The 25463-nt window shown below is 44.6% G+C and overlaps 1 protein-coding gene and 1 pseudogene across 2 annotated transcripts in view; both read right to left on the bottom strand.

The window, feature by feature from the left end:
- LOC310774966 (zinc finger protein 385C-like) overlaps nucleotides 1-25463 on the bottom strand; it is a gene marked incomplete at both ends in the record, with an annotated part of 81611 nt that overhangs the window by 32058 nt on the left and 24090 nt on the right. The gene's annotated exons all lie outside the window — the stretch shown is intronic.
- On the bottom strand, nucleotides 13197-13508 carry LOC310775348 (histone H4 pseudogene; annotated as a pseudogene). The gene has a single exon. The product of its transcript is annotated as a histone H4 pseudogene (transcript).

Below are 25463 nucleotides of genomic sequence, written 5' to 3'. Positions count from 1 at the left end.
TTTTTATCCTCACGTCATATTATGATTATAAGCAGAATTTCCGCACACTAAATTCTAGGGTGGGGACTCTGGAGACGAATCGAGCACACACAGACACACAGCTCTCCAATTATAGCAGTAAGGATTGATACAGGTGGGGTATGCTGATGGCATTTAATCTGTGGTCCTGGATTTGTTTGAAATACAGTCACAACTAAATTTATAAAATAAAAATAAATAAACTGGCAGTCCTTCAAGTCAGTTTTGGTGGAGCAAGAAGTCCTTCATCACTTGTGTTAGTGGTAGGGAGTGGACTTGGTTCAGGCGATGTGTGCCCAGTGCTTCGCGGATCCGGATCCGACACACGTGGGTCAGACTGCGAGAACATCTCGTGGCCTCCAGAAAGACTCTGAGAGCCTCGGGATCCGCCTTATCCTCCAGCTGTGCCTGCTCCCACACCAGGTCTGGGTCAGCGCCGTGGTTCAGGAGCAGCTGGACAAAGGCTGTGTCACACCTGTTATGCAGCACGACCTCCAGCAGGCGAGAAGCCACTTCACGGGTCAGAACACCAGCGGCCTGGAGCAGCAGGCAGAAGCAGTCCAGGTGGTTGTGTTCACTGCTGATGTAGAGAGGAGACCTCTCGAGGTGATCGCTGCCCATGTCAACAGCGGCACCAAACCTGATGAGTTCCTGCAGTATGTCCAGCCTTCCCGTCCGGGCAGCCAAGTAGACCGGGGTGTCTGAGCTGCGTGTGCTTCTGTTGGGGTCGGCCCCGGCTTCCAGGAGGATCTGGACGCAGTTCAGGTGATCGCAGAGCACGGCCCAGTCGAGAGGCGTGAAGTTGACCTCATCAGCTACGTCTACCTGGGCTCCCTGGGTGATCAGGTAGGCCACACAGGCAGCGTGACCCCGCCCAGCTGCGAGCTCCAGAGGGGTGTCCCAGACAATCCTCCTCTCATTGATATACCTTCTGAAGCGCTCATTGATCCGCCTTCTGAAGCAGTCTTCTTGAAGCAGGGTCCTCAGTTTGTCCAGGTCTCCTTCGTCGGCGGCATCGTGGAGCTGCATGTCATCACGGCCTGCTCGAGCAGCCATTCCTTCAGTGTGTGTACGCTGCATCTCAAAACGGAAGGCTTTATGAAGGTACAAATTGTCCGAGTGCACATCACTGAATATCACTCACTGATGACATCACAATTGCTCGAGTGACATCACTGATGACATCACTCACTGATGAAATCACAACTGCCCAAGTGACATGCCTGATGACATCACAATTGCTCGAGTGACATCACTCATGACATCATCTGTGACATCATTAGTGATTTATGACATCACTATGGTAGTGTAGAACTGTACATCTAGTGATTTATGATGTCACTGTGTGCCAGACATCAGTGATTTGTGATATCATCGGCCACGTCTTAGACGCCGTGTCTTGTTTTGGATGTGGATACGACGTGGTACTACACCCCGTTTGTTTTTACAGAGACACAGGGAGGTCAAACCTACTGGACAAACAATTTTAGAGGCGACTGGAGCAACAGTACATCTTGCAACTCTGTACAGACAGACAGACACGTCTCCAATTATAGTAGTAGATCCCTCCAAAGTAAACATGTTATAAGATGTAGATTATAAAGACTAGTTTGATTAATAATTTGTGTGATATGGTTTTTCCTCAAAAAAGGTGCACATATGCATGAAAGCTGGTAGAGCGCAAGACGAGAGAGACAGACGTTACATAGTTTTTGTCTGTTGTGCATTAAAACTAAAGTAACTAGCCTGTTTTGAAAATGTAAGGAGTAGAAAGTACAGATATTTGTGTTAAAATGTAGGGAGTAAAAGCAAAAATTTGTTAAAAAAACAAGTACTCTGTAAAGTGGAATGATGGAACTTGGAATGATCTGCAAGCCAAACTCAAACTCGAGACCCTTATCTCCTTGCATGATTTTAAACTTAGAATTAAGGAAGTGGCTACTTTTGGTTGCAATTGTTTCAACTAATATGTAAATACACAATTAAATATTGCTGCCCTTTTATTTCACTGTAGCCATTGTAATTTTAGTTGTTTTATCTACATTGTAACATAATGTTGTTGCTTTTAGGTGCTTTCGTTGTAACTATTGTAGCTGTGTTGTGATTTATGCCGTCCTGTTAATGTTTTGTTTTAGTTCCATATGTTGCTGTGTGTCTGTAACTTGATGTTGTCATGTTACGTTTTTTCACGTTGCTGACCCTGTCTTGGCTAGGTCTCACTTGTAAAAGAGGTTTCAACCTCAATGTGACTTCCTGGTTAAATAAAGGTAAAAAAAAAAAAAAAAAAAAAAAGTACAGATACCTGAAAATCCTACTTAAGAAGTATTTGTACTTAGTTACGTCCCATCTCTGGCCCTGGACAAAAATGCCCCATGGGTAGCTCTGTCTGCAAACTATTTAAACCGTCAGTCAATTCAGCTAGAAAGACTGTAAGTTATGCTAAACAAACAACATAATCGCTAAGTAAGGAAATCTGTTCAGGCAGAATTATTCACAATATAACTATCACAACTTACATGTAGCCTATGTGTCATTAACACACACTTGGCAGTAGTTTTTGTTTCAACTAATCATGCCGGGACGCATTAAATGTAAATTCCAATACACATTTATGATCAATGAAGTGAGAGGATGAGTGGAAAAATATAAAGAAAAAAATCATAGCAAATTGAGTAGATTGCCAAGGATACAAAATAACTTTACATTCAAGGAAATAAGAGTTTACTACATAACAGGGCACGAGTGGTAGGCGTATCACCTTGAATTTTCCTCTCCACTATAAATCCAATACCACAAATTAAACGAAACTCTCTCTACTCTGTATTCACTCTCTTTCTCAGTGGAGGAAAAGAGCTCCTTCATGGATGATGGGAGAGTAGGTCACAGTCACCAACCTTCTTATATTGAGCAGGGATAAAAGATTATGAGCCGGAGAAATTACAGCACCTTGGGGGAGGGGGGGGAGGGGAACTGGGGGAGAAGCTTAATCTCTATTATTTCCAGGATTAGTTTTGGGGTGACTCAACATCACAGCAATCACAGAGGGAGAGAAATGGCTTCTTTTGATGGAGGGGAAAAAAGGGGATGAGAAGGCTTTCATAGAGTGACGGCTCCAGAGGAACGGCTGTTTTGGCTCTTTTCATGGCTGGTGCTTTTCCTCAGCATCATCCATCTGAGCCAGCCTCTCTGTCTCCTCCATCTGAGCGCCTCTCTGTCTCCTCCAGCCTCTCTGTCTCCTCCATCTGAGCCAGCCTCTCTGTCTCCTCCAGCCTCTCTGTCTCCTCCAGCCTCTCAGTCTCCTCCAGTCAAAACCAACATGGTGGGGTCTCGCGCTCACATCTGATGCCAACAACTCTTGATGATTTTTGTCTGCATGCTGCTGATGCTTTGTGACATTAACAACTGAATCATTTCTTAATTTCAGATGTTTGGTCTCTGCATTTTGATCTGAAAAAGCACCCAAGAAGGTGTTTTGCTGCAGGGCCAGCTCGGCGAGGTGCAGGGCGGGCGAGGCCGCGCAGCGGGCCAGCCTAGGAGTCGAGCGCGCGTAACGCTTGAGATGCCTAGTTGTATTATATTTCCACAATCTGTTACTCTCGTCGAGGAAACCGATGATTGAATACCTTGTAACAAAACAATGGCACATGTTAATGGAGTCATACGGTAAAAAAATTAATTTGTTGTATCATTAAAGCTTGTTAAACTTTCTACTAGTCTCTCATTATTGAAACAGTAATCTTTCTATTTACAGCAGTGCTTAATCATAACAAATGGTTTAATCAAATAGGCAGGATTATGCACTGCAGAAGTGCAAAACTGTGAGTTGCACACAAAAAAAACGGCACCTCTGCTGACAGCATTTTGCTGCTAATCCCGTAAACCACATTGTCAAATAATGAAAAGTGAATGGCATGTTTTCCACTCAATCATACCATGGTCAGGAGGAGAAGGCTTTTCAGAGTGGTCAAACAGAAGTGCTTAGTGCACTGTGCTTTTGCTGTAATGATGATGCCATTCACCGCTTCCACAGCAGGGAGAGAACTGTGATGAGCTCTGGAGGAGGCGTTGGCATCCATTAAAAGTGCCACTGACGGCTCCACTAAGCTTTCTGCAGCCGGCACAAAAGGGCGGCGAGTGAAGTCATTTCCATGATGGCTACAAACGCTGGCCCTGCCTTTTGCACTGTGCGCTCTTTTAATAAATCATCTTTATTGTGACAGAGTCCATTTAGGCCACAACTGGCAGCCGACAGGCAAATTCTCCCTCTGGCTGTCACTGTCTATTTCAAATCATATAACGGTGGCTGCCAGAGCCACAGGCTTGGTGAGAATTTCTACCTGTGGGGGCACCATCCAGCGCAGATCAGCCTCCCCGTGGTAATCTGCCCTAGTTTCAAGTAGAGCACCATGGGCCTATTTTCACCCCAGGGCCTTTAAAGTTCTATTGAATTTGTTGAAGGTGAAATCCAGCAATGGTGTCCTCTGGTCAAAGACAAAGCATGGCCTTTATCGCCTGGCTCCTATATCCTTAGAAGGGACACACGCTACAGTAGCTTATTTGACACACAGGGAATGAAATCGAAAACAACGAAGAGAGTCAAAATTCATCAGGTTTTTTCTCAACCAAACTGCTGGCACTAATCTCTCTCTCTCTCTCTCTCTCACACACACACACACTAGAGCTACTTAAAAATGAATTCAAACTTCTTCACTTACTTAGAAGCGCTTACAGTGGTAGCACTGTAATTATTAGAACCATATAATTATTGTGAGAAATCCATCTGCCTGCTAGCTATCTGCGACCACATCCAGTCCAGAGATGTCATGTGCTGCTGTGTAACATCCAGTCCAGAGATGTCATGTGCTGCTGTGTAAATGTGTTTGAACTGTCACATGTTTCTGTACAGAGCACAGCTGCCTCGGGCCTAATGGGAGAGCGATAAGCAGAATTTGATTTTGGTCCCCCGCACACATTATCATTTCCAGGCTGTGAAGCCATCATTTGCAAAGCAGATTTGCAGCTGTAATGTCAAGTAGTTTATAGTTCAAGTAGTTTATTAATTTATTAATGTCCCAAAGGGCAAATTGGATTACAGCAAGGCGTAGAGGCTTGAAACGTAAAAACATAAAGTGCAAACCATACATAGTCGCTACATAGTGTTCATTTCAGTGTTCTGTCAAATAAAGTAACAAGTTAAAACAAAAACAATCACTTAAGTCATGTAACCCTGCAGATTTATTGCATTTTCAAATGACTGAAAGCAAATGTTGAAGTCATAATCTGCAAACGGCTCTTTTTTCATTTGGTGACATCGTACAGTACAGTAGGTGCTATTAGGGGGCTGAAGCCGGGACTAGTAAATACACTCACATCATGCTAACATTCTCTGACATATTAATGACAACACTAACAACACTGGTAGTGGGCTAATGAAAACTTAAACGCTCCTGTTTATATTGTATCACTTTCATGATGTTGCTTTGTCCTTGAGCAGGTAAACAAGGTGTAGCAGGTGCAGTGAATCTCTCTATTTCACCCATGGTTGCTGCATCTATCAACAACACCAACAAAAATATCAGACAGGAACTTTACAGGAGGCTGCTGGCTTGTCAGATGCATTCCACCCAGAGAGATGTTCATATATCTCATGGCTGTGACCAATTTGGGGGCCGCGGGCCAAACTTGGCCCTCGCTCAGTTTGTTTTGGCCCTCCATGTTTTTTGAAAGAAAAGAAAATTAGGCCAATATTACCGTCTTTCAGAGGCTGTGGCGGGCTCATTTTTAAAGCTAGCTTAATTATACTTTTACCACATGAAACTAGAAGACCTATTTTGATTTAGAATATAAATTGTCTATAAAATAATATACTTTAATGTAATTTCACATAAAATAAAGAGAGTCCCGCACACTGTCAAAACTTGCAAAAATAAATTGAATTGTAACGTTTCGGTCTCAGACCTTTTTCAAACAAAAAAAAAGGTATTTCAAACTTTTGTTTGAAATAGGTCTGAGACCGAAACGTTACAATTAAATTTATTTTTGCAAGTTTTGACAGTGTGCGGGACTCTCTTTATTTTGTGTGAATTATATCCTTGTCCAACGCACCTGCCCTGTAAGAGAGATGTGCGGAGTTTTCCTTCGAATGTAATTTCACATAACATCAACATTTATTTTTGCCCCACGGCCATTCATCCAGATTAATTTTGGCCCTAATTTGGGCACCTCTGAATCTGGAAGTGTAATCTTAATACTGGTACCGAATTACTGTCACTAACTGCCCTATCTGCTATCTGTACGCAACTAACCGATGTGGTTCTTTATGGTAAATCCAAGAGCTACTGTACACACACTGGATCTTCCATTTATGTATCTCGTCTATGCAAACAAGGCTGTGTCTCGTGAAAAGCCTGTTAACACCCCATCAAAATCTGTGCACATGTGCTATAAAAGTTGTATTTTGATGAGTGTTAGTACAATGGGGGGAAAACACACGAGATGAAATAAACAGATCTGCAGGGAAACGTGTTGTGTTGCTGGGCCGGTAGGTCTCTGATCTGCAGGGAAACGTGTTGTGTTGCTGGGCTGGTAGGTCTCTGATCTGCAGGGAAACGTGTTGTGTTGCTGGGCCGATAGGTCTCTGCACGTCTGCATCAAGCTCATTTAAAATAAACTGCCACCATCTGCCTGCATTGAGATAAGCCCGAGCACAATCAGACCCACTGAATGGCAGTTGGCAGATGTGCTGTACACACATTTTTGCTACAGTATTTGAAGTCGGTGTGCAGCTTTATCCGCCCCGTGTACTTAGTAATTAACTGCTTTCTGTCTGGGTGCTCCTCTCTGAGCTGCAGTGAGGCTGGCTGACTGTCTGGGTGCTCCTCTCTGAGCTGCAGTGAGTATAGCTGACTGTCTGGGTGCTCCTCTCTGAGCTGCAGTGAGGCTAGCTGACTGTCTGGGTGCTCCTCTCTGAGCTGCAGTGAGTATAGCTGACTGTCTGGGTGCTCCTCTCTGAGCTGCAGTGAGGCTAGCTGACTGTCTGGGTGCTCCTCTCTGAGCTGCAGTGAGGCTAGCTGACTGTCTGGGTGCTCCTCTCTGAGCTGCAGCGAGGCTAGCTGACTGTCTGGGTGCTCCTCTCTGAACAGCAGTGAGGCTAGCTGACTGTCTGGGTGCTCCTCTCTGAGCTGCAGTGAGGCTGGCTGACTGTCTGGGTGCTCCTCTCTGAGCTGCAGTGAGGCTGGCTGACTGTCTGGGTGCTCCTCTCTGAGCTGCAGCGAGGCTAGCTGACTGTCTGGGTGCTCCTCTCTGAGCTGCAGCGAGGCTGGCTGACTGTCTGGGTGCTCCTCTCTGAGCTGCAGTGAGGCTAGCTGACTGTCTGGGTGCTCCTCTCTGAGCTGCAGTGAGGCTAGCTGACTGTCTGGGTGCTCCTCTCTGAGCTGCAGTGAGGCTGGCTGACTGTCTGGGTGCTCCTCTCTGAGCTGCAGTGAGGCTAGCTGACTGTCTGGGTGCTCCTCTCTGAGCTGCAGCGAGGCTAGCTGACTGTCTGGGTGCTCCTCTCTGAGCTGCAGTGAGGCTGGCTGACTGTCTGGGTGCTCCTCTCTGAGCTGCAGTGAGGCTAGCTGACTGTCTGGGTGTTCCTCTCTGAGCTGCAGTGAGGCTGGCTGACTGTCTGGGTGCTCCTCTCTGAGCTGCAGTGAGGCTAGCTGACTGTCTGGGTGTTCCTCTCTGAGCTGCAGTGAGGCTGGCTGACTGTCTGGGTGCTCCTCTCTGAGCTGCAGTGAGGGTAGCTGACTGTCTGGGTGCTCCTCTCTGAGCTGCAGTGAGGCTAGCTGACTGTCTGGGTGCTCCTCTCTGAGCTGCAGTGAGGCTGGCTGACTCACGGAGGGAGTGAGCTTGAAGGGTTGTCCATAAGAGCTCAAAAGCTGTTTATTATTGAGATCTTAGTGAATACATTCATTATCACACATTATCAGACGCACACCTTGAAAGTGTATTACATGAATCCTAATGGAGAGATCTGAAATTTGCCGTCAACATTTTTGGGGCAATGTCATGTCTCCTCCTGATAGCTGCATATTTCAGCAGGCTTTGCATTTTCTGCTTGATTGTCAGGGTGTGTGTGTGTGTGTGTGTGTGTGTGTGTGTGTGTGTGTGTGTGTGTGTGTGTGTGTGTGTGTGTGTGTGTGTGCGCATGTTGCTGTGTGTGTGTGTGTGTGTGTGTGTGTGTGTGTGTGTGTGTGTGTGCATGTTGCTGGGTGTGTGTGTGTGTGTGTGTGTGTGCACGTCGCTGGATATGGTGGCACAATATTCATACAAGTCAGCACTTCAGCAAATACCAAAATGTGAATGCATAGTGCTGACAGGCAGCGTTGTGTGTGTGTGTGTGTGTGTGTGTGTGTGTGTGTGTGTGTGTGTGGGGGGGGGGGGGGGGGGGGGGGGGGGGGGGTGCGAGGCTGCATTCGTATTTCCTACTTGCAGGGTCCAATAAGTAAATTGAAGCTTGTGCTACTTGAGACATTTAGGAGGCTCTTGACCTCAAAGTTCCACTTTAAAAAGAGATCCTCATAACCACAGTCAGAATAGCTGGTCATATATATCCAGCAGGAGGTAGAAATACCTCAAAGGCAACTTCACACATCCCAGAAGTTAGAAATAGACCTAACTGTTCCACATTCAAGGAGCAGCTCCTCATGAAGTATTGGACCTTTCCTCCCAGCTTAACGTGCAGAGTAGTATTGAGAGCTAGTGCCAGTGCCCTCAAGAGTCCTTCCCCCAATGGGAGTGACACACAAAAAAGCTGCTTCAACAGAACAAATCATCTCTTTGCCACACAGTGCTACATCCAATTTGATTTTGTTTTCAAAACTCTACATTTCCACTTCTTAAGCTATGACACGTTGGTGGTAGACGTACATCTGGAGGAGGACAGGGACATCACTAGAGACTTTGAGGAGACAAAGAAGAACATAAAGAAACGTAGCTGCTTCAAAGAAAGAAGAACTAGCAACTTGCATTTTCCATCAATAAAATATATCTTTTTGTAGAGAATTGTCAGTTCTACTACAACCAGAATCTACTACAATCAGAATCAGAATGAGAATAATTTTTATTTGGCCAAAGTACGTTTGCACAGTGAGCGGACGTTTGAGAGGAGAATGCCGGGTATAGGCATGTGTAATCCTATCTCCTGAAGAAACAGTGTACATACTAGGGGTGGGAATCACCAGATGCCCACGATACGATACTGAAACGATACTTGAGTCACGATACGATAGTATTGCGATACTGCGATATTTTCGATATTGCGATATATCGATATTGCGATATATTGAATATTGCGATATTTCGATATATTGCGATTTCTTACATTTTCAACTGCAAATGATGTCCCCAAAGGAAAACTTTGTCAACATCTGGTTTATATAAGAACAATTTTTCAGTCTGTACATCTGACTTCAACCATTTTATTGCAGCAACATTGTCAAGTAGACAGACCAACAACTTTCATAAAGTCATGTCATAGTTGCATGCACCTGACAAACGGAACTGTTTGTGACAGTCTACTTACAGTCCACCTTAACTGGATGTGTGTGTGGACTACTGTACTTATGTAGTTTTTGCAACTTCACTTCACTTACACAAAACATCTTGTGCAGCCAATTCAGTAACTGGGGAATTTGTAAATTACTGTTATGACAAAACTGTTACTGTTAAAACAAAATGAAAATATGCTACCGTTTGTTTACTGCTGGCCTTGGAACTAAAGTTTATAGTAGCCCGGTGGCCTGGCATGGCCTGCAATTTTTTTTTTTTTTTTTTGCTATATCGATACTTGGCGTCCAAATATCGATACAATATCGTCAGGCAAAATATCGCGATACTGTGGTGTATCGATTTTCCCCCCCACCCCTAGTACATACTAACTAGACTGACAGTGTACAGTATGTAGACTAACTAGACTGACAGTGTACAGTATGTATACTAACTAGACTGACAACAGTTTGTATTGTTTTGCTATTGAGTGTTGTAAAAAGGGCCTTCCCGTTTCTCTCTCCTTGATGATCAAACTCGGAAATGGAATATTTAAATGGAAGTGGATCTTCATTGAGTCCAAAATAATTGTAATATAATAATAATAATAATAATAATAATAATAATAATAATGCAGTTCTAACAGAAGTCTTAACATATTGCTGAAGTTTGATATAGATGTGTATTAACTTTGCAATATTGATTGATTGATTGATTGATTGATTTATTTGGTGAAATGTCAACAAAGATACAGGGTACAGACAATCACCGAGGATAAAAACACAATAAAGCCTGGTTATTTCAAGCACTGGCTTGTTTCCATTGCGGTCCTCAACAAACAACATACAGACAAAAACACACACGAATGGGAATCACCTTCTATACTCAAATTAAAACTATTACATTATTACTAGATTGAATAGGAATAATAGGCTACTGGATAATTTAAATGCATCAATCTATCTATATAAGGGAGCTAGGGCTCTGTCTGTTTGTTTGTTTGTCTGTCCCACTGATGACATCATCAGTGATGTCCTAAATTGTGACATCATCAGTGATGTCAGAGGCATTGTGACATCGTCAGTGATGTCATAAGAATGGTCAAACTGGGGAATGGGGAGTCGGCAGTCCCCGAGTCAAACCAGTTAAAAAACAGGTTTAATTCATTTGTCCTGGACTCCCGGTTCCCTTCCACCGTTTGGCCGGGTTGCTTATAACCAACGATCTTTATTATACCAGTCCACAGCTCCACCATACAGCTCCACCACACAGCTCCACCACACAGCTCCACCATACAGCTCCAATGCAGTTTGTTGTGAAAGCTCTCCTAGTACTGTATGTGTTCCTCCATCCATTGTCTTCTTCTTCAGCTCCTTCATTTCCTCCCCGTCCCTGAAAGGCATCTTTTTCTGCTGAGGACGGATTTATTGTCCTTTGTAATCCAGAGTTTAGTCGGGGGGGGGGAAGGAAAAAAGAAAGAAGAAGCAGCAGCTATTTACGGGAGAATTATCCACACAGAAGTTGATGTAATGAGTAATGCAATGTCCTCACTGTATGGTCCACAGAGCAGCTTCACTCTCAGATCACAGTCTTGGGGGCAACGGGCTGCTGCTGCTGAGCAATGAGGGCACACTGGGTTAGCAGAAGCATCAGGTCGGGGCTCTATGTGCTCTTGGCAAATCCACCATAGAATAGAAATCCATCACGGGATGTGTCTAAACCATTAAGAGACTAAGTTGGTATCATGTGTCTAAACCATTAACACATTCACTGCCAACAACGTATGAACACGTTTTCAGAATCCAGCTGTTCCCTGCCAACAACGTGTTTACACGTTTTTGGCATCGATTTTTTTTTTTTGACGGTGGGTTGTGCATCTAACCCTTTTACATCTCTTATATAATTATTGGAGCCACCGAACGTTTACAACCCATTCCACCGACCCACTAAGTGGCAACAGTGCTCTCCTGGCTAGAGGAAGGAAAGCATTTTTTTAACTTGTCACGCCATTCTCAGCCCAGCCATTCTCCTTTTCGCGCTGATTGCTGGCGATGCGGGATTGCAAATTTACATAATAGATTCAGCCGATCTACTATGATCGGGTGATAGATTACAGGTGGAGGAACACACTTTGAAACACGCAGCATAAATATGACCAGAATCGCAAAAGCTTCTCTCAACCAAAACTCCAAACGAGCGAGTCCATCCCGACTTCCTCAAACAGCGGCCGTGCAGACATGCAGGCACAGGAGAGCAGCAAAGCACTGACTGGTGACAAGCTTGTCCGCCCACGGAGGGAGGAGTTGAAGCAACTCGAGAGGGAGGGAGAGAGAGAGAGAGAGAGAGAGAGAGAGAGAGGGAGGGAGAGCGAGAGGGAGGGAGAGAGAGAGAGAGAGCGAGAGGGGGAGGGAGAGAGAGAGCCAAAAATGAATGGTTAAAGTGACTGTTCCATCCAATTTCACAAAAAGCCGTTTATCTCTGAATATTCTTTCTGACGCTAAAACCATGCTGTATTCAACTGCTAATGCTTACATAACTACTAACTCTACAAACTAACTCTTTTAGACAGAGAAAGTACACATTCTATTAGTACTTTTGAGATATTGTATGTTCGCAAACTCCAAGCTGAAACGAATCCTCGGCTCTTGTAAAATGAGCCATAATCCTCAAAAAACGGCTTGGCAGAAGCTACCTACAGCAAAAAAAACGGCTGGCAGTCAATGTGTTAAGAGACTAAGTTGGTCTCATGTGTCTAAACCATCTCATGTGTCTAAACCATAAGAGACTAAGTTGGTCTCATGTGTCTAAACCATCTCATGTGTCTAAACCATTAAGAGACTAAGTTGGTCTCATGTGTCTAAACCATTAAGAGACTAAGTTGGTCTCATGTGTCTAAACCATAAGAGACTAAGTTGGTCTCATGTGTCTAAACCATTAAGAGACTAAGTTGGTCTCATGTGTCTAAACCATTAAGAGACTAAGTTGGTCTCATGTGTCTAAACCATTAAGAGACTAAGTTGGTCTCATGTGTCTAAACCATTAAGAGACTAAGTTGGTCTCATGTGTCTAAACCATTAAGAGACTAAGTTGGTCTCATGTGTCTAAACCATTAAGAGACTAAGTTGGTCTCATGTGTCTAAACCATTAAGAGACTAAGTTGGTCTTGGCAAGCAGCTCCATTCCTACAATTCGTTCGTTTGGAAACATTTGCCCCCATATGTTGAATGTGAGTCGTTCTGGGCTTCTGTTCTATCTAGAATCCTGAACCGATATTTAGGTGGAAATTCATGTCTGAAAATGTCTGTCTTTAAACAGCTCTGGACATTTTTACCCTTAAGTAGATGACACCATCAAGATGCTTAGCACAAATACACAGACACATCCAGCACACTAATTTTCCAGTCCAAATATAGAATATGCCACACATTCTTGTCAATTGTGCAGATCAAAATCTCAAAATGAATGTTCTCAGTTCCTCCATCACAGGATTAAGGTCAATTCAATTTAATCTGTAGTCAATTCAAAATTATAAAATAAACTTTCTATGAAGCCCATGGCTATAACGCATTATAAACATACTTATAATGCGATATAATCTGCTTATAGCACTGCACAGTGCTATAAGTGTTGTTGTTGGTCGGTAAATTAAGTTAACCTCCAAAGCCGTACAGAGTGCGGCCCTGCCTCTTCAGAGCATACACCACATCCATGGCGGTGACGGTCTTTCTCTTGGCGTGCTCGGTGTAGGTGACGGCATCACGGATGACGTTCTCCAGGAAGACTTTGAGCACCCCGCGGGTCTCCTCGTAGATCAGACCGGAGATACGCTTCACTCCGCCGCGGCGAGCCAGACGGCGGATAGCGGGCTTGGTGATTCCCTGGATGTTATCACGAAGAACTTTACAGTGACGCTTGGTGCCTCCTTTTCCGAGTCCCTTTCCTCCTTTTCCACGCCCACTCATTTTTTCAATGTGTTTTCTTTCAAAGCAAAGACAAACCACCGCCTTCAACTCTGGAACACCAGAGGAATACAAGCAGACAAGATATGCCCTCCGAACCACTATAAAAAGAGCACGGAGAGAATATGGCAATATGCTAGAGTCCAAACTGGACTCTAATAACCCCAGGCATCTATGGAGAGGACTCTATGCTGCCACTGACTTCAAGGGGGAGAAACAGCAATCCCCCCACACATCACCCTCCCTGCCGGACAAACTCAACGCGTTCTACACTAGGTTTGACCCCTCTGCCAGAGTGCCTCCCCTCCTCCCCCCCCCTCCTCTCCTACCCCTCTCCCCCCCACCACCACCCCACCTCCACCACCTCTCCTCCCCCCCTCCACCTCCCCCCCTCAGCCACCTCTCCCCCCCATCACCCCTCCTCCTCTCCTCCCCCCCATCACCCCCCCCTTCTCTCCTCCCCCCCACCACCCCCCCTTTTGATCTAAGACACTGTTGCACCAATGCCCAACCTAAAATGTTGTATGACCCACTATCAGTTCACATAGCATGCACACATGAGTCCCTTCACAATGTGCATACTGGAAACAAGGGCCTGCTAACGCAAACGTTTGTTGAGTGAGCACTGTGTTCAAATACAAGTACATACTTTGTGTAAGAAAAGTGAGAGAAATGGATTTTCCCCTCACAAAAGGATTAGGTGAAGGAGAAAGGACTAGAGACAGGCAGTAAATTAACACTGAGACGATGCTGTTGTGGTTGGGTTGGATGGGTGTAGCTATGTCTGCATTTGTCTTCAACTCTGACAACCTGGATTCAAGTCCCAAATCATACCAAGAAGTTTTCTACTGTGAGCGAAGTCTTACGTTTTTTGCGATTTTTGTAAACAGGTAAAAAACAAAGTGACATGTCCAAATTTGCGCTGTTGCCATATAATCGAAAATCATAAATGTCACATAATTCTTCTGTGCTGCCTGTGATAACATACCACACATGATGTGCTGCCTGTGATAACATACCACACATGAAAGTGACTGTTAGAAGCAACGTGTTTACAAACTCATTTCACAAACCAAGAATGACATGTTTGAAATAAATGTGAGCATGCCATGTCTGTGTTGAACTTGCAAGCTTGTCTCCTCACTAATGATGGTTGGTTAAAATATTGCTGTGGCACAAATAAAATATAATTCTCTCTCCAACAGAACAAAGTACAGCCTATAATTTAATTCCTTCACCAAGGTAATCTTTAGTGTCAGTATTGCAATTAAAGCCATACGATGCCATCCTCATTACCCTACTACGGGTAGAATGACTCATGAACCTCTGTGTTATCATACATTCTGAACAACAGGAAAACAAGTTTTCCATAACAAGACAATAGATTTCACAAGACATTATTTTATCTGTTTCATGTGTGTGTGTGTGTGTGTGTGTGTGTGTGTGATAACTGCATTATAGTGGATTTTTCCACTATACGTGGGCAGAACATACAGAACACAAAGGTGGACTGTCCTGTACACCAGTATTTTCCTAAATCTACTTAAATAAAATAAATAAAAAAATATAAATTTCACTGGTGAGAAACGTGTTTTTTTTATTCTGGGCTTTTCACACATTTTCACATCTCTTGCATGTCACACTGAAGAGGGAATGAGATGTATAGGCTGTCACTGCAGCCTCAAAGCAGAGCGGGGGGGGAGGGACAGCTACAGCATGGCCACCAGGGGCAAAACTCCACAGTGATCTGCTCTCCAACTGTTTCCCTTTGATCGTACTAATCTGCCATTTAAAGAACGCGTCGACCACAGCTCCCACACCGCCACTTCATCATATCTTCATCTGGGCACACACTGCTCTATACTGTGTGTGTGTGTGTGTGTGTGTGTGTGTGTGTGTGTGTGTGTGTGTGTGTGTGTGTGTGTGTGTGTGTGTGTGTGTGTGTGTGTGTGTGTGTGTGTGTGTGTGTGTGTGTGTGGTTGCTGGTGCTGGATTATAAGTGCATAAACACACACACACACACACACACACACAATGTTAAACCTGCGCTTTCCTTACCGCTCTCAGAAGGCTGGTAGAGAGGATTTAAGTTATTACACAATCTACAGTAGGTGTTTCTACAGTGATAAACAGCAGGAATCATAGTGGAAATCTAGTCTTAAGTGTTACACTTATTTCTCATCCAATCGAGACTTTTCCTCTTTTTGCGTATGCATTTTAAACTCTCATCCAGTTCTTAATGAGCATTCCTGCCTCCAGAGGTCAAACTAATAATTTGATCAACACGGTCTATTTTATTTTTACACAATTTTACGCAAAATTAAAGTGAATGTGAATTTAAATACTCCAAATATAATACGCATTTTGCTCCCAGGCAGAGCTGGGCGGGGTGGGGGGGGTGGGGGAGGGGTAAAAATCCCCACACTGCCTTTATCTTTAACTGGCTCACATTATGGAGCTAATCAGGGCATATTTCCCCGGGGAGGCGAAGACATAATTGGCAGCAATCTTCACGGTGGTATCAGCACTGTTCTTCTGCGGCTTCAAAATGACTTGACACGTGTGGGAACGACAGCGCTGTCTGGACGCTCTGAACTCCTCAAAGGGCTCAATTAGACAAACAAACAGGGATGCAGAGCATTTAGGATGCAGAGCTATTGCTTAAAGGGCAGATGGTAAAGAGGAGATTGAGCCATGGGGTGAAGAAGACACTGTTGTGAAGCGCGCCGCACGCTGTCAGGCAAGTGCTCACATCCGTTCAGATGGATGAATCCAGGGAAAATGTACTCATCTTCTGAGCACTCTAGACCCAGAGATCTTCTGAGCACTCTAGACCCAGAGATCTTCTGAGCACTCTAGACCCAGAGCCATAAATAAGAAGCCGCAAAAGAGTGGCACTGACACGTCATTAATGGGAGTAAACAAAGTCTTACCGAGCAGCATCTCCACGTGTCTGGCGGTTCCTTCGCTTGGCGCTCGCCTTGTCTGCCTGTGAGTTTAGGGTTCTCCCGCCAGCTTAAGCCCCCATCAGAGAAGTTGGAGGAAAAAGCAGCAAAGTGTCCCTCTAAAGAGAACCCCCGCAGAGACACAGAGAGGAGGTTTTCTCTGTCGCTCTTGTCCTCCTCTCTCCTCCACTTTGCTTCTCTCAGCGAGGCAGAGTGGCAGAGTCCTTTCTCAGTCAGTCACACATCTCGGCTATAAGCCAATCTGCCGCAGCTGAAGAAGAATGATACATATGGGCTTCAATTATAAAAGCTCCGCGCTCTACTGATCACCCTGCCATTTACAAGAGAGAGGGAGAGAAACACAGACAGACAGACAGACAGACAGACGGGGGGGTGGGGGAAGAGTGTCTGAGAGAGGCAGAAAGAGCAAGTGCGTGTTTCTGTGTGTGTGTGAGAGAGAGAGAGAGAGAGAGAGAGAGTGAGAGAGAGAGAGAGAGAGTGAGTGAGTGAGTGAGAGAGAGAGAGAGAGAGAGAGAGAGCTGGCAGACCTGCTATTACAGCATGAACATCCCACTCTTGCCTCTCTCATATCTCCTCCTTCCCAGCACCATTTTCTATTCAGCGTTCACACTTCACACACCTGCATGTTCCCGTCAGGAGCGTTCACACACCTGCATGTTCCCGTCAGGAGCGTTCACACACCTGCATGTTCCCGTCAGGAGCGTTCACACACCTGCATGTTCCCATCAGGAGCGTTCACACACCTGCATGTTCCCGTCAGGAGCGTTCACACACCTGCATGTTCCCATCAGGAGCGTTCACACACCTGCATGTTCCCGTCAGGAGCGTTCACACACCTGCATGTTCCCATCAGGAGCGTTCACACACCTGCATGTTCCCATCAGGAGCGTTCACACACCTGCATGTTCCCGTCAGGAGCGTTCACACACCTGCATGTTCCCATCAGGAGCATTCACACACCTGCATGTTCCCGTCAGGAGCGTTCACACACCTGCATGTTCCCATCAGGAGCGTTCACACACCTGCATGTTCCCATCAGGAGCGTTCACACACCTGCATGTTCCCGTCAGGAGCGTTCACACACCTGCATGTTCCCATCAGGAGCGTTCACACACCTGCATGTTCCCATCAGGAGCGTTCACACACCTGCATGTTCCCATCAGGAGCGTTCACACACCTGCATGTTCCCGTCAGGAGCGTTCACACACCTGCATGTTCCCATCAGGAGCGTTCACACACCTGCATGTTCCCGTCAGGACACTCAAATGTCATTTCCTTCCTGGCATTCCTTGACAACAATGGGCCCTGTTCTGTTCCTACAGCGCTTCTACATGTCTGCTTAAAATACAGCCGTGCCACATTGGACTTGTACTTAATTGTACCCAAGAGGAAAACATTTTAAGCCTTTCACTCGAAAAAGATGTGATGGCACAATGACGAAATAATTGCTGGGATAGAGGTAGAACTCATTATGGAATAGAAACGTGAAAATAGTGACATTCATGAAGACACAGTTCAGCAAAATACAGTAATGGTGACATTTCTTTCCTCCAGAAACTGATGTAATGTTGTGGATTGAAACCCTTCAATTGAATGAAATCAAATCAAATGTTCGAATCTCAATTGATAGTTATAGCTACATGCTACAAGCTACATGCTACATGCTACATGCACACTGATTTAAATGGTGAGTTCATGAACACATATCGCTGATTCGTACTGTAGTACTGTGTTTGTGGCGAGTGTTTGCAAGGGCCTGTGTTGATTAGCACGAATAATTTCCACAGTCCTGTTTACGTTTTCATTTTTTTACACTGTGCACAAGGGTTTCAATCAGACCGGCACATTCAGTCATGCAGCACAAAGTCATCTAGTACTATCATCGGTACCATACTTAAACAGGCCAAACTATCTACGCACAGTTTTCAGGTCAAGTAGGTCGTGTAAATAATTCATAAAATCATTTAAATGAACTGTTAGTGTTTGCTCTCCAATGTTCCTACAGAGAAACTGAAACTGTTTCCCCCATCTTTTGAGGCTACCTCTTTGAATTCTATTATTATGTATTTACTTTTTATCTAAAATATTCATATATTTTGGTTTTGACTTCATGTCCATACCTGTTTTGCTGCTAGAGTTGGTATTCAAGCAGGTTAGAGTAGCTAGGTTATAGCTCCAGCAGTCCATGTGTATACTGTATTATGATGCCACATTGGTGAATGAATCTGAAGAAGTTAGTGTGTTGCTCAAGGACACTTTTGCAGGTTACAGATGCTTGCTTTCACAGGGGCTTGAACCTGAGACTTCCACTTGAAGGACAGTGTGCCTTCTCATTTCATCACCCTACTCCTCCTGCTAGATGTTCAGTCTCAGAAGCTACAGGTCCTAAAGATCATCTCAATGTCTGCAGGCATTGCATTTAGGGATGATCCAATTTTAAAACATGCAATGTAATGGAAAACTATGCTTGTTTTAGTGCTGCAGGTTTTGGTGTAACATTGTATCCCTAGTACAGACAGAACAGGGAACCTCATTGCATTTTGTTCAAATACGTGTTATTGTGTCAATAACTTGTGTTAATAACTCATGTGGCATGCTTAGGTCTGTATGTGGGTTTGTGTGACACCTGTGCACACAAACAGAAAGGCACAGACACACACCACCTGCAAAGGAGGCAGTCTGCTCCTTCCATCAGTCTAGTCTCTAGTTGGCAGTAGTGGTAGTGGTTGAATGGTGGTCTTCAGTGATATAACAGGACAGAAGTGGACCATTGACTCTAAGCTCTGTATGTCAGGACTAGCTGGGGTTACGGATCGTTTTGTTCACTCTAGGTGTGCTTTCTGCTTACAGGAAAACATGGTTAAATGGTAAATGGCCTGCATTTATATAGCGCTTTACAATCAGTAGGTACATTCACCCATTCACACACCGATGGCGGCAGCAGGTACATTCACCCATGTGTACACCGATGGTGGCAGGCTGCCACGCAGGGTGCTGGCACACCATCAGGAGCAATTTGGGGTTCAGTATCCTGCCCAAGGACACTTCGACATGCAGAGTGGAGGAGGCGGGAATCGAACCACCGACCTCTTTTATCCAACAACGTATTTGGACAACCCGCTCTACCTCCTGAGTTACAGCCGCCGCAGTTAAGAAGCAAATGTGATTAATCACCAACACAGAGTCATTTCACTTCATCCAGTAGCAATTGTTTCCACTGCTGAGATAATGGAGGCAGCTTTTTTTTCTTCCATTAGTTAGAACTACTGGTGCAAGTTAACAGAGCTGAATTTTTATTTTATTTGTATGATTGTATAGAACGATACTTGACACATTAAGGGAGTTGTTTCAAATGTTCACCCTATAAATGATTTTTCAGAGGAATATCTTTCAGGCCCACTAGCACCATAAACAAAATGTTATCAATGCCTTCAACCAAAATCTCAAATAGAAAATTGGCGTAAGTGCTTTTTGGATAAAAGTGAAATGGTAAATGCATACTGCTTGTGCATTTTCCAAACAGATAGATATTTGGTAAAGATCCTGTCACCTTTCCTGTGCATTTATTGAAACTATAAATAGGAAGTCATTTATAAGAGAAAGACGCAAGATACTTTTTTTTTTTTTTAAATACCCAGAAAAGCAATTAAGAGGTCGATTGTGGCATTTTTATTGCAGTTTTCAGGTTTGAAATTTATGTGGACATTTTGTGATATCAAGTTGTCGACAGAAAAGGTTTGACTAGTATTTCAATATGAATCCCTCTTTGCAGAGCCTGCATTAGGTTCTGTCACCGTCCCTATGAAGAAGAGGAGAAAACCAAGGTTCCCCAAAAGTGATTGGAGATGTTGAGTGCAGAAGCTCCTAGCTAGTTGCAAAGGCAAGGCAGAGGCTTGTTTACACTGCCAGTGTAGGCCAGTCTTTTCCCAGTATTATTCATTCCACAGTCACTATAATCACTTCAAATAAACACAATTATTCCAACACTCACTCTCTCCCCCCCCCCCCCCAAACCCTGGCCTCAAATGTCAGACAAGTGTATTCATTAAACACACACACACACACACAAACACACACACACACACACACACACACACACACACACACACACACACACACACACACACACTGCGTGCGTGTGTGCCCTGGTTGCTTCGTCCTGGCTCCTTGTCGGCTTGAATAAGTGTGGTGGGGAAGCACAACACTGATGAACTGTGACAGTTTTACACTTGATTTCAGGCTGCTGCATTCAAATGAGAGTAGAGAGGACGGCCTGGAGCAGAATGGTGGCATGTCTGCTCCACACAGCATGCTTTCATCTCACCATGGACCTACTGCACATGTCTGCTCCACACAGCATGCTTTCATCTCACCATGGACCTACTGCACATGTCTGCTCCACACAGCATGCTTGCATCTCACCATGGACCTACTGCACATGTCTGCTCCACACAGCATGCTTTCATCTCACCATGGACCTACTGCACATGTCTGCTCCACACAGCATGCTTTCATCTCACCATGGACCTACTGCACATGTCTGCTCCACACAGCATGCTTTCATCTCACCATGGACCTACTGCACATTGGCTGCACATCATGTCTGCTCCACACAGCATGCTTTCATCTCACCATGGACCTACTGCACATTGGCTGCACAGCATGTCTGCTCCACACAGCATGCTTTCATCTCACCATGGACCTACTGCACATTGGCTGCACATATCTCTATTATTCATCATGTTCATTCCTCTGGACCTGTTGGATGGAAATCAGGGATTGTCGCCGAAATGTTAGAGGTCAACTAACTAGATGGGGGAGAGATTACAAACTGCTTTGCTCTCAACCTTCTCACACATATTTCAGTATATTCAGTATTTGATATCCTTACAGCAGTGGTTCTCAAATGGGGGTCCCGGGGACCCCCAGGGGTCCGTGGCACTTTGCCAGGGGGTTCGCAAAAAGTTTTCAGGAAAATAAAAATAAAAACTTTTTGTTGGTGTTGCAAAAGCTTCATAATTCAGCGAAAATATTTTATGCTTTAAATCTAAAATGGTTCATGGATTACATTCTAATCTAACAAACCTATCAATTTAAAAGTCAAGCACGTTACCGTGGAAACAATTAAGCTTAGCCCAAAATCACAAATCAGAATGAGGGGGTCCCCGGTATATTTTCTATCCTGTGAGGGGTCCTTGGCTGAAAAACACTTGAGAACATCTGCCTTACAGAGCCAATCATAACTGAGCTCACAATTTACTAGAAGATGCATGCCGTGGAAAGTATAACCAAATATCGAGATGTGCTTGACCAATCTTGACAGACATCAAAACTGTCTCAAAAGCTGACACTTCACTAGTAAAAGAAGGTACCAACAGCACTCCTCGTGTTTGTTTTAAAGTATTCAAACATGTTCATTGACTCTTTAGCTCAAATCAGCCCAAAGCTTTAACACAAAGCAGTAACAAGTGAACTATTGTATGTACATGTCAGGTGCAGATCCCTGCGGATTTGCTGCGATATCCCTGAGCTGTTTAGCTGACGCAGCCATAGATTTACTATGACTGCATTCATACTGTAACAGGTGTTTGCTATCATGTTTACCAGTCCCTGAGGGTACCAATGTCATAATGCTGCGAGCCACAGAGACAAAACATTGGGGGAACACTGAAATATCCAGCATCACCCCCTCTCCCTCTCCTCACACTCCCTCCTGCAGGTCTGCAGAGTGAGGAGAAAGACTCTCCTCACACTCATTGAGATCTTAACTAGAAATGTCCGCCTCGTGTTGTATGCCTCCGTCAACAAGTCAAGTTGCAGCCATGTCTCTCCAGACTCAAACAAGCACAAATACCTTGAAGCCCACGGAGCAGTGATGTGGCCATTCAGTCTTATGGCACGTTAGGCAATGTTTGGGGGTACCTCAACAACACGGCTAATCCTTTTCAACATGGAAAATGGTCCTACCCCTAAACTCCCACCACCCACATACTCTTAGCCACTCCCCAACACACCCTTCGAACCCCGACTCTCTACGATCTTCCTAATATTATCCCTAGCTATATGGCCCCTTTCCCCATTTCACCACCAAAATCTAATCACTTCATCATTGAGTCCAAGTGGATGTTTTTTAGACAAATTTGAAGAAATTCCCTCAAGGCGTTCCTGAGATATCGCGTTAACGAACATGGAATGGGCGGTCATGAGGTCACAGTGACCTTGAACTTTGCCCGCCAAAATCTAATCAGTTCATCCTTGAGTCCAAGTGGGCGCTTGAGCCAAATTTGAAGAAATTCCCTCAAGGCGTTCCTGAGATATCACATTAAAGAGCATGGGACGGACAGACGGACGGACAGACAAGCCAAAAACGTTCTGCCTCCGGCCACGGCTATCGCTGGCGGAGGCATAAAGAATGGCTGCTTCTGCTCAGCAGCCTCTATTGTATGAAATGAGGCCAAGCAGCAAAAAACTCCAGCTGATAAATGTCCTATTTCACAGTTCACACACTCTGTGTGTGTGTGTGTATCTGTGTGTGTGTGTGTGTGTGTGTGTGTGTGTGTGTGTGTGTGTGTGTGTGTGTGTGTGTGTGTGTGTGTGTGTGTGTATGTGTGTGTGTGTGTGTGTGTGTGTGTGTGTGTACGTGTGTGTGTGTGTGTATGTGTGTGTGTGTGTGTGTGTGTGTGTGTGTGTGTATCTGTGTGTGTGTGTGTGTGTGTGTGTGTGTGTGTGTGTGCGTGTCTGCGTGTGTGCCTGCGTGCATGCGGACACAGTGCAAGTCAATCTCCAGTGCAGCTCTATTTGAGAAATTTATAGATTTTCCATTAGTGAGGGGACGCTTTGTTGCAGGAACAAAAAAGACTTAATTATCCCTTTCAATGGGAAAATTGCTGTGAATAACAGGAAATGTTCTAGAATACAAAACAAAACGTCGCTGAATGGCTGAATGATTTTTCAGGTTTGATTTAGGATCTGTTTGCAGTCCTATTTTAGCAAACCAAATCAAAGATAATTGGAAGCGCAAGTCAAATAATTGTATGTTAGTCTGAAACTTGGATCTCTACTGGTGGAGTATCTGACCCTTTGCTTTGTTGTTGAGTTTCAAATTCATCTGAGAATCTGAATTTCTATGACTGATAGTTTACGATTCACATGTACCATTATTCAGATTATTTCCTATATGTATGAAGGGCCAAAAAATGATGTGGATGGAGGGCCGTGGGGCCGTGGGCCAAAAATAAATGTTGATTTGATGTGAAATTACATTACATTAAAATGCATTATATTTGATAGACAATTTACATTTACAGAATATAGTATCCTAATAGCCTAGTATGTTGTGTTTTTTTTCGTTGGAGGGGCTGCAGTCTGTTGCTTTATTTTATTCCCCCCCCACCCTTTCTCCAACGTTAACTGACGGGCTATAAGACAGGCTATAAGCACGATATGTGCCGTACGCCAAACTCAATTTAACAATGTGGCGGTTTAAGAGAAAAGGTGAGAGTGGGATAAAGAAATCTCTCCCCAATCAGTCGATACAGGATATTTGTGAGGGTGCTTAGTACTGTCCCTCTTCAAAGTCACTGCCTTTTCCTCCCAAGGTCACATCATGTTGCTGCAGTTGTTCAGCTGCCCCAATGCGATGCCAGAGAGGCCCACATGTCAAGAGCCAGAACCGACCCGTCACACAGCGTTGTGTGTGTGTGTGTGTGTGTGTGTGTGTTGTGTGTTGTGTGTTTGTGTTGTGTGTAGACACAAACTGGCATCCAGGAAATTAGAAGTCCATAAACCCTGAACTGAGACGACTCCACACCAGAGCTCAGTGTGCAGAGTAGGAGGAGAACTAGAGTGGAACGTGCTTTTCAAAAGGCCCCCAGTGAGAAGCAGCCTATTAAAACCTATTTTCATTTCATGAAGCTAAATAAAGGGGAATGCTGCTTCAGCCGTGTGTATTATTAGACCCGTTTCACCACGGCCCAGATTGAATTATACTAACAGGCACCTTAATTGACTTGGCTCGTCCTGCTTTTCTCCTCTCTACCGAGAGATGGGCGACAGGGAAAATGGCTTTCCTGAATGAGAAACTGTGTTTGAGACATGGGTGCCTTTGTGTGCGTTTTGTGTGTTTGACTATGCAGAGATATCTTGCTCCTCTTTGTTACCAGCCACAACCAGTGGCAGCGACAGCGATGGCTGCTTGTTTTCACCTTGTGAGTCTGTGTGTGTATAGTATGTCATCATGGCAAAGTGTGGTCCTGGAGACCCCTATAGACCCTTCTCACGGGGGCCATTTTGTGTCGAAAAGGCAGGGTAAACACAGGTACACTAATGAGGGTATCAAACTTCCATGATTAGAATTTGGAAACCCTAATTAGTGTTTTGCTCGCACCTGTGTTTACCCTGCCTTTTCAACACAAAATGGCCCCCGTGAAAAGGGTCTATTATAGCGGGAACTACCACAGAAGCTATTTTGAGTACTTTGCCAGGTGTTTATGTCTGTCTGTCTGTCTGTCTTGTCTGTCTGTCTGTCTGTCTGTCTGCCTGTCTGTCTGTCTGTCTGTCTGTCTGTCTGTCTGTCTGCCTGCCTGCCTTGTCTGTCTGTCTGTCTGTCTGTCTGTCTGTCTGTCTGTCTTGTCTGTCTGTCTGTCTGCCTGCCTGCCTGTCTGTCTGTCTGTCTGTCTGCCTGCCTGCCTGTCTGTCTGTCTGTCTGTCTGTCTGTCTGTCTATCTGTCTTGTCTTGTCTGTCTGTCTGTGGACAGATGTTTTGAATGCGATGGCGTAAAAAACATGCAAGATGCAGTCATGAAACTTTACAGGTGTGTAATTGACATCAAAGGGGTTCATTTTACAGGCCAAGACCCCCTTTTATGGCAAACCATGGAGCGCTTGTTTGCGGTGCCTAACCCTAACCCTAACCGGTGCTCCTCGGTTCACTTTCACAAACAACCCAAACAAAGAGGTCAAACGCTCTAGGGTTCAATTCAATCACTTCCAA

This window comes from Poromitra crassiceps (assembly GCF_964638095.1).
Source record: "Poromitra crassiceps genome assembly, chromosome: 4".
Taxonomy (NCBI): Eukaryota; Metazoa; Chordata; class Actinopteri; order Beryciformes; family Melamphaidae; genus Poromitra; species Poromitra crassiceps.
This window is presented reverse-complemented; position numbering and strand designations above follow the sequence as displayed.